The sequence below is a fragment of the Takifugu flavidus genome, chromosome 2, assembly GCF_003711565.1.
Source record: "Takifugu flavidus isolate HTHZ2018 chromosome 2, ASM371156v2, whole genome shotgun sequence".
Taxonomy (NCBI): domain Eukaryota; kingdom Metazoa; phylum Chordata; class Actinopteri; order Tetraodontiformes; family Tetraodontidae; genus Takifugu; species Takifugu flavidus.
In genome coordinates this window covers 13,210,448-13,220,503 of record NC_079521.1, presented here as the reverse complement: position 1 = coordinate 13,220,503, position 10,056 = coordinate 13,210,448, and the positions used below count along the sequence as shown (strand labels likewise).

Below are 10,056 nucleotides of genomic sequence, written 5' to 3'. Positions count from 1 at the left end.
GATGTGAGCTGCAGACTCCTGGATAAATAATGGCTCCGGGCTATTCTTAGTTCGCCACTTTCTGGCAGTTGATGTCTCCGCTGCAGAATGAGCAGGTCAGAGTCATCTGAGCCCAAATTTCACCCTTTAAGTCAAACTCCAGGACTCGGAGGCAAACCCGTGTATGGAAAACGTTCTGAGAAGAGGAGAATCCTACCGAGTCAAAGGTTTAGTGTGGAGACTGTTAATGGAGTCAGCAGCTGTTGTCCAGACACTTTAATGCAGCTAAGGTAATAATTTGCTGGACTTGTGAAAAAGCCCCGTTTACCTCAGCCGTTCTGAGTCTGCTTTAATGTGAGGCCAGAATTAATCTTGATTTCATACCCACTCTCGTTCTGGCTAATCAGGACGAAAGAGGTCTCTACCCCTTCGTCTCCAGAGGTCAATGACAATATTATTGATTATAATTTTGCCTGAGTGAGATCACAGAGATACTCGGGAAAGAAAAATGATCCGGGAAGTGACGAATCCCAAACTGAAGAACCAGGCCTGCCTTCATCTCTGCCATCACCTCAATTATTTTTTTTCCCCTGCTAACCTTACACACACATGCTGCAATTAGTTTCCGTGACACATTTTTGATTGCCCCTTGACCTCTTGTCTCTGCTCATTAATGAAAACACAGCAAACTGGCACAAGTAGAAAATGTAATCTAATTTTAGTGAGTGTAGCGAGCAGGTGAGGATTTAATATGGGACTGGAAATCGTCCTGTCTTTCACTCCTTTGACCGCAGCTGGAAATGAAAAAGCTAATGTTGCTCTTTTGTTCCGGGCAGGCACATTTAGGTGAATCGGCACTGTCCTCAGCCTCATCAGAGGAGGATGACGTGTCCAACTTTATCACACGCACATAAACAAATTTGGAGAACTTCCAGTTATAATTAAATCTCCCCTCAAAGACACGGCAGTCTTGAGTGTTTTTCTGAAACACTAAGTCCATAAATATAAAGTCTTCATCTGTGAATGGCAGCACTTAACCCACGAAGCTGAGTGTTTACTCCTCAGAGTGTTTACTCTATATTTATTCTATTTTAATTCAATCTTAATCAAAACTAATGGATGCAAGAACTCTACCTGGTAACGAGTATCGACCAGGACAGGAAGCATTCTTGGGAGAGCTGATTTAAAATTCAAATGTATAAAGTGACTAGAAAAAAAGCACTCAGAGTGCAGACCTCCGCCAAGAAGCTCATATTGTGACTTATACCCATACATATATATATTTATTTATTTTTTTGGATCTCTGCTAAGGTGATGACTACTGGGTCTTGTTCTGGGAGGTGGCTGTGCTCAGCCTGGAGGTCTTGCAGCCATTGGGTGGTAGTGTGGTGTGTTGCCTCTTTCTCCCAGATACTCTTCTAGTATCGCTCAGTCTCAGCCCTGGGGGGGGGGGGGGGTCTGTTGTCAACTTGTTGCCCTGCCAATGAGAGTAGACCTTAGCTGGATTGGTGGAGAACACCTTGTTTATTCTCCTTGCCTCTACCTCTCTTGTGTACCTCTTTAGTCGGGTAGCAAGGCCTGCTCAGTAGTCTCCAGTGCCTCAGTTGTGGACAGTTTGTTATATTTCTTGGGCTGCTCTGCCCTTAGATTCAAGCCTCTACTCACCTCTGTTAGAAGCCTCTAGCCTTCTCCTCTAGCCTTCTCCTCATGTTCCTCATCTTATAGCCAACCTTCTGTAGGATTAGTGTTGCAGTTGCATACATCAACTGATTGGTCTCAGTGATGGTAGTGGTAGGGATGGTTGACAGTGCCATGTTCATGTCCTCCAGGAGAGATTGGTCTGGTACTTTGTGTGTTAGCCTTGACAGGGAGGTAGTTGAGTTCCCCCAGGACTCCATGATTCTCTCTCTCAGGTCAGCTGCCCTTGTGTTGAGTCCATCACTGGGGATATTTGGGGTGATGATGAAACCACCCCCAAGCAGACCTGGCGTCCTGGCTCCCCCTTGCCATATTTGTACCCTGGATGGCACAATGCTGTGCCTCATCAATATCTAGCTGTGATAGCAACTTCTTATTGTGGATATTAGAACACTGAGCTAAGAGCTGCTTCTTAGTCAGTGAGGAAGTGGAGTTTCGAAGCACCATTTCTCCCACATCTCTCTGTCACTAGGGTTACACTCCATCAGTACCATGTTCTCCGCCCTGCTCCACGAATGCCTTGTTCCAGTTGCCAATTTGACATGAGGTTCTTTTGTTTTTAAGAACTCTCTGAATGGCTCAGTTTCCTCCAACCAAGTCCTCCTTTAAGTCTGTGTTGTTTCTGAAGTGCTGCAGTGGCTGAACAAAGATGATGAGATGAGAGCATGTGAATTTTGTTCAGAAAATCCAAAGCTGCTATTAAATGAATTATAAGCTTCATACTGTACCTTTTGGTTCATACTACCCGTATTCTACCCGTCCAGCTCCATGACAAGTTTATCGATCAATGTTGTTGAGCGGTCATTGTTATTCTAACATCTGATCCATTTGGACTTTGTTTTTAACGCCATCTTCAGCTGTCTCCGTCCTCCTCGTCTGTGTCTGCATCATCTGATGACAGCTTCTTTGCGGCAGATAGGAACCTGTCAACATGATCCTGTAGGCTTGATATGAAAAGTTCTTGAACGAAAGTACTGATCCTATGGCACTAGAGAGCTTCCTGGAGTGTGGAGCTTGTTTTCTGGACACGCTGGAGCACAGCGTTCCATAGGTTGCGTCTCCTTGTATAGAGCCATCGCTTTACTGCCGCTGCCCCAAGTCGTGTGTTCTCGCCCATTAACTTCCACGTGGGGTCCACCTCTCACTCACCACAGGCTGACAGCAGTCACAGAAAACTGTGCAAATTGAGCCCCTGGAAGCCCGTGCATTTATACAGGCCTGGCCAGAGGTAATACACCCTTTAAACTGGCCTGTCTGGGAAGTGATGGAGTACAAAGGAAGCAGAAGAAGAACGAAATAGAAAAATGTCCACAGGTAGCTCATTCCGACAATTCCTGGCTGCTGCCATGTCAGTACAAGGCACAGTAAATACTAACAGAACTGGTTAGTCAGTTACATCAAGCTTAAGTCACGAAACGACAAAGCAAATGCTTCAAATAACCTGGAGGATCATCGGAAGGTATCTTGCCCGGTTGTCTTCAGCCTGTTGCTGCCAATGACTTCATATAGCAGGATGTGCCAAGCTTCATTTGGGACTCGACGCTCTAACAAGCTGATTAAGTGCAAATCAGACCTTTGAGATAACAATGTTTGATGTTTTTGATCAAACATTCTGTTTCTGCTGTAAAATGAAGGTTAAGAGTTAAAAATGGAGACAATGGCAGTGTTTGAGGTTTCTGCCTACAGTCACCTCCTTTAGATGTGTTTACCATCATCATTACTGTGGTGCCAGCTTCCCAACGAGGGCCTTTATTTGCCCAGCACAAGATGTCACTTTACTGGAAATGCAAAATTTAAAAAAAAGGCGGGCCATTTTGACCTTTCCAGGGGGCCGTCCATGCCATCGCTTTGACATCAGCATCTACTGTACTTGTCATGTTGCCTCATCATGGAACAATAACAATGAGGATTACTTTACTGTGATTTCCCCACGAGGCTGACATTACAGTCACCACACCTGAGCGGTCACCATGACTGATCAATAGCTTCTGCGGCCATGTGCTCAGCTTAATAGGAAGGAAACAAATACATTTTATATCCTCAGAGGTGCCCCCCTTCCACCACGCTGACATCCATTGTGCCCACACATGTGTGAAATTAAAGCTATCATGACCTTACATCTGACTGAGAATGCTATTTCTCTTGCTAAAAGGTTTCATCTGTAGAAATATTAGCGGGGATATGTTTTCGCGCTTTGGTGGCCGCAGAGTCGCCGGGGTAATCGCAACAAGATGCTGGTACATTTACCATCGGCGATGTCAACACACAGAAATGGCGGCTGAGCCGATGTGGATTGGCGTATGAGTGGGTGCGAGTACACAGACTTGTGTGTGAGTATCCATATTCATCAGATGTGTGGAGAGGAATCCAATAATGATTCTGTCAGTCGGGATTAACGAGAGCGACCTTTACCAACTCCTGCCAGAGCGGCCACAGAATAGAGAGAACAGTGTGAAAAAGAGAGTGTACTCAAAAGTCCCAAAGATCAGTAATCTCACCTTTTCCACGGTCATCCACCTCCTTCGCCTCCACTCGTTTCTTGCATCCTGACTGGCTGCTTAGCTGCAGCTCCTAGATGCTCATTTTAGTAAGTAGGGGTCAAGGTTCTTCCAGTCCGAGCCTGTTTTTAACCTCTGACTGCAGGATTCAGAGTTCAGATCTTAAGATTTGCAGCACTGATTCACTGCTCCACTTAGCCTGCGTGTTCAGTCCCCGAGATCAAATGATTCAAGGACGAATCTGTAAACACAAGACCATCATGACTGTTCAGGGAGCTGTGGTTGCATCTGTGTTCCGGAGTCCAAAATATATCAATCTGTCCCGTCTGTGTCGCTTTTTAAACTTTTGCTGAAAAAAAAAAGCATGTAAAACAACAGCTGTGCCATTAATATTGAGCTGTTAAATCCCAGTTTTATTGCAGCTCATCATGTGTCCAAATAAAAGCACAAAGTCAAAACTGGGTCCTAATTGAAACAGCTCAGCGGGGATGGATAGCAAACAATAAACTGATGAACAATCAAAGAAAACATGAATCACCAAAGCATTAGGCCCATACAGAATTACTCCTTCACTTAAGATATTAAAAGGACATATACTTCATTAATGCAATTCTAGGAAGTATATTTTCATTTGACCTGAAATAACCGATTTAAACTATTTGAACAGGCTCATTAGTTAAGACATAATCAATGTGAGTTATGATTTACTGCTTTTGTGATGTTATTATCATTGTCTTGGAAGCCCTGCAGCATTAAAACAGATTTAAACCTGCCACATATGGGTGTTTTTCCACATTCCTGTGATATAAAAGAGAGTTATCGGCTCTAAATCTTTCCTGATTAGCTAGCACAAGTGTGGTGGAAGAAAGAAAAACAGCCAGAGTGGAATCAACATATTCTCCAAAACTGTGAATAATAAATGTGTCATTGTGAAGGTTGTACTCTTATTTTGATACAGTTATCACATGAATGAAGACAGGAAAATAATTGCATTTTCTGTTTCATAAGAGAGCTCAAGAGAGCAATAACGTCTCCAGCCCGCTCAGTAATCACACACACACACACACACACACACACACACTGTATGCACTGAGCCGACTGTCCTGCGACATTTACCTGCCTAGCTCCTGTTGGAGAGTTAAGGTGACTGCTGAGAATCAATGCTTTCTTGTTTACACACACGCACACACACACACACACACACACACACACACACACACACACACGCACACACAAATTTAACCTACTCTCCCCTCTCAGACGTCACGCTGATCCTTTGGGGACCGTCAGCACTTGTCCCCTGGCCTGTCTCCAGCTGCTGAGGTGTCCTCTCTCAAACAGGCCGACATTCAACACGGCAGAAAATCATCGATCCACACTCAACAAAGAGAGAGAGAGAGATAGGGAGAGAGAGCGAGAGAGATCATGAGGGGTGTCAAGCAGATTATGGAGGAGGGAAAAAAATCTGCTGTAGGGCTGATGGAATGATAGCTGGTTGGAGCAATGGATAGCATCAGAGTGTTGATAAAGAGCTATCAGGAAGAGAGAGCAGGGCAAAGAAGAACTGACTGACTGACTGACTGACTGACTGACTGACTGACTGACTGACTGACTGACTAGCATATTCTCCTACTGAGCTGACAGGAAGTCTCACCTCTGAACAAACTGCTCGTGTTCTCGGTCAGAACTGCTGAGTTCTCTGAAACCGAGGGCCTTCGTTTTTCTCTTTAAATCTCTTTGATGCCGTGTATCTGTGGAACCTACAGCTGATGGGAAATGTGAAGGTTAAGATCCCCTGTGGAATTTTCTTGTAAACAAACACATATGGTTTAAGGCAATGTTTCTCAGGAAAGAAAAGGCTCTGTGTGCATCCTCCAGGCAAAAGCTTCTTTTCTCCCCTCTAAAGCAACTCTTAAAAAAAGAGATGGTGGTGGGGTGTGTGGAAGAGGGGGTGGAAGCGGAGGTGGAGGATTTAGCAGATAGTTTGCAGAGATGTCAGAAAGTCAGTCTTTTACACAACACGTGGTCTTTATTTAATCTACTTCCAATTATTACAATGTAATATGCAACAGTAAGCAATCATGAGCAGCTCTGCTACATAAAAAACTCCAGATACAGATTAATGTTTCTTTATTTACAACACTGACTGTTTCTTGCTGTCAACAGTCCTATTTATTCTAAAAATGTCCAGCCTCCAACCCCTAACAGGGTACCTAACAGGGTAACAGCTATTCATTCTGATGTAAACAGATGAGTTTTTGTAGCGGGTGGCTTCAGGGACTTCTGCTTTTCCTCAAATATATTGGAAATAAACTCTAATCACGGGCATAAATTGGTCTCATAATGGCTTTACTGTCCTCCTTATGCTCATAACCAGTTTGACAGTTTGCCAAACTCACTTCCTGGACAACACGAGTCAGGATTTATCTCCAACTGTGATGTAGATGAGGAACACTGAGAGAGACAGCCGTGCCCACAGGGCTTAATTCATTGAACGATCGAAGATTGCACACAGACATCCACTCCTGCAGCATATGTCCTCACTTCCTGCTTCCATCTCACAGCTTCCTGCACCTACAGCACCAGAGTCACTGCTGGTGGCCGTTGTGTCGGGCTTTTCCAAAGTCACAGTAACAGAGAGCAGGGCCGCGGTGTTCATGCTAGCTACTCTATAGCATGTTATTTTATACACTTTTGTCATTTTAATGAAAACAGCAGTTTCCCCCCCAAATTTAATCTTGCTCTCTAATTCAGTCAAAAAGAGCAGAACACATCATTCACACTCTTTCCCATATTTGAGCTGCTTTACTTTATTTCCCCTGATACTTTATATCTCATTACTGTTACGCTATTTTTCATCAGACCGTGTTAGCTTGCTGCTTTGGCTCTTCTTCTGGTTGATTTTTGTTCTCATTTTTTAAAAATCTTTTATTCCTTTAAGATACTTTTAACCCACCCCGACATTTATGTTTTTCCTTCTATGGGTTTGTGCCGTGCAGATGCTAAACTGTACCCACTTTGGATAGCATCTGTGTGATTTTTCCACCATCACACCATTAGATTTTCAGCATAACCAATGTTCCTGTCATCCATTTTCCGTTCTCTTCCTGACAGAGGGCTGCTAATGACTGCTGCTTCTGCTCGCCATCATCCAGGATGATTAGGACTCTGACCTTTAGCCGAGTCAGATAATTCAGAGCTTAGTGATTCTCATCCCTCCTAAATTCTGACAGAGACACAGACAGCGCGGGAGATAAAGTATTACAGCGAGGAAGGCGGGGATTTGATAATTATCGCAGAGAAAGAAGGAGCAGTTTGGAGAAGAAGAGGCTGAGGAGGCAAATGAAGAGGGAAAAGGCGGGTGTGTGGAGGGGGACACAGGATCAGACTGTGCCTCTCAGGCTGAAGGCGCTGACATTATCTCTGAGCGACAGGCATCAAGGCTAGGCGATGAAAGCAATGAAAGGCAGAGGGTGGAGGACAAAACGACAGAAGGAAAACAGCTTCTGATGTTTTTCAAAAACAACCTGACATTTACCTGCTTTCCTCGTGTTCAGCCAGGACAATCCAGTGCAAAAGGCCAGCAGCCTCCATCTGTGCAGCAGGTATGCCGCGCGTCTGCCGGATCCGCGCCATTTTCATCAGGGCTCAAAAAACCAGCCTTCACAATGTGATGCGCCGATCAATGTAGGAGCGAGAACAGCTGTTGTTTGTCAGAGGGAGGTGGGAAAAATCCATTCCCAATCGAATTCTTTTTTAATTTAATAGTGTTGCAGCGTTAGTATCAGAGGGACAATAGAACCGTACATGATCAGTACATTTCTTCTGTGGTCTAGTATTGGGTTTTTTTTTGCAATTATTTGTCTTCCTGTTTCATGGCGTTCCACAGTCGAGGGTGGGGTGTAACCATGACATGAAAACCTGTGGAAAGTTAAGAAGTGGAACAATGAAACCCCTCCTGAATTATGTGGGCGTGCTGTTTATTTCAATCCAAATTTAATCAGGCATAGTAACGGAGCCCCAGGTTATTCTAATGTTTGTGGCCGATGGAGCTCTCAGGCCTTTGCTCATCTAGCCGCTCATGTGGAAAACCTGTCGGCACGGCACTAATTTTCCTTTCTCAATTACAATCTACGGCAGGAAAGCCATTAGATCCTCTGGAAAAGTTCATCATTAATTGCGGCATTAATTTGAGAGACTGACTGACTTTCACCCCCCCTCCCAAAAAAGGAAAAACACCTTCATTATAACAGCCTGAGACCATCCCCCAATTAACCACCCACCCTGATCTGCTAATTCAGCACTATCCATGGCTCCTGGGTGGGGGGTGCTGCTTTAGCCCGACTTGCTGGGGCAAACGTCATTTCATCATGATTAAAACCCAATGGTTTGAGACCTTGTCAAATGCTTCACAATTAGCCTACATGGCTCACTGCCAAACCTGCAGTGTGTGTACGTGTGTGTGTGTGTGTGTGTGTACCCAGGCACATGTACGACTGTGCATCGGTGCAGATCTCCCATAAGGACGGTCTGCACTCTGCAGATAAATGATGATTATCAATCTTGGCTGTCACCGTGAGGAGCAGAACATGGAAAAAAAGCACAAACCGCGGGGAGGAGTGGAGAAACAAAAGAAGCAACAAAAGATGTGCGCACCCTGCAGAGCGTGCACGAAAACTGAGGAATGCTAACAACAAAATGATTCGTGCTTGTACATGTAGGACTTTCTGCAGCGTGTAGCTCATCTTGGGTTACAGTCACTCATAAGTTCTGTAAACTAGAGAACAGGTGCACATTGAAGTGGCGAGCACCAGCTGTTCCACGCTGAACCCTCGTATTAATTGTAGTGTGACAAAATGAGTGGCGTTAATGTCCCTAGGACCATGACAGCAGGATAAAGAGACAGGCAGGAATAGACGCTGAGCATCGGGGACAATTGTTCGCGTGCAAAAAGAGTTTGGGTCAAAGCTTGTGGAAGAATTCCAGTGGCACCTTCATGTGCACGTAACCACACTCTGCACAGCAGCTGTCAAAAATTCCCTGCTGAATTATTTTGGAACTTCTGTCAGCTGCACAGCGGCTTTATCTGTTTTCTTATGCAGCTGCATGCTAGCAAGAAGAAGCAGCTGATGATTTCCCCCTGTATCCCAAAACACAATTGGGAATATTCTCCCCTGCTGCACAGGCAGTAACAGAAAATACCAAAATAAGGGGGGGGGGGGGGGGGGGGAGCTGAATGTGACACGGGAATCGTATCAGTATCAGTGTTTTGCTTTGATTCAGCTGCGCTACCAGCCCGATCATGCCTGTCTCTTGAGTAAAAGAGACCTCCATCCGACACCAACAACAAAGTTAAAAAAGACTCGACGCGCTTTGCTAATTGGAGGATGTATTAAAAGCAATATCGACGGAGACTTGAGGGCAAACAACAAAACTTTCTCAAAAACGAAACCCCCCATCAATTGCATGCCAACGGTGGCACAGACACGCGCAAAGATTATGATGGCGTTCCTTTCGTTTTACAGATCAAATGCTTTGTAATAATACTGTTTCCACTGAACAAATCATTAGCCCACAAACAGCAGCGGCGGAAATCTTCTAATTCTATCGATTTATTCCATACCGACAGGAGGAGCTGTGAGCGAGATGCTCTCCTGTATGGGCCCCCGGAGCAGAGCCACCGTGTTCTGCCGAGGATTCAGAAGAGAAGCCAGATGAGTCAAAACTCGGTGTTGACCCGCATATGTGTGGGATCTGTCCGTGTGCCCGAGCCAAACGCCGCCCACATCCTGAGATCCAACCAACTCTATCGTAATAACACTTGGTAAAATCTCCGGTGACCTGTCAGGTGGATCAAGCTGAAGTTAGTACGGATAACAAA

At 44.9% G+C, this 10,056-nt stretch overlaps 1 long non-coding RNA gene across 1 annotated transcript; it reads right to left on the bottom strand.

The window, feature by feature from the left end:
* Positions 1-1,660: 1,660 nt before the first annotated feature.
* LOC130521738 (uncharacterized) lies at positions 1,661-6,560 on the bottom strand. Its single transcript, XR_008949432.1, has 3 exons — positions 5,423-6,560; positions 2,406-4,416; positions 1,661-2,316 (listed from the first exon to the last, which is right to left on the bottom strand). It is a non-coding gene; the product is annotated as an uncharacterized LOC130521738 (long non-coding RNA).
* Between the last annotated feature and the right edge of the window lie 3,496 nt (positions 6,561-10,056).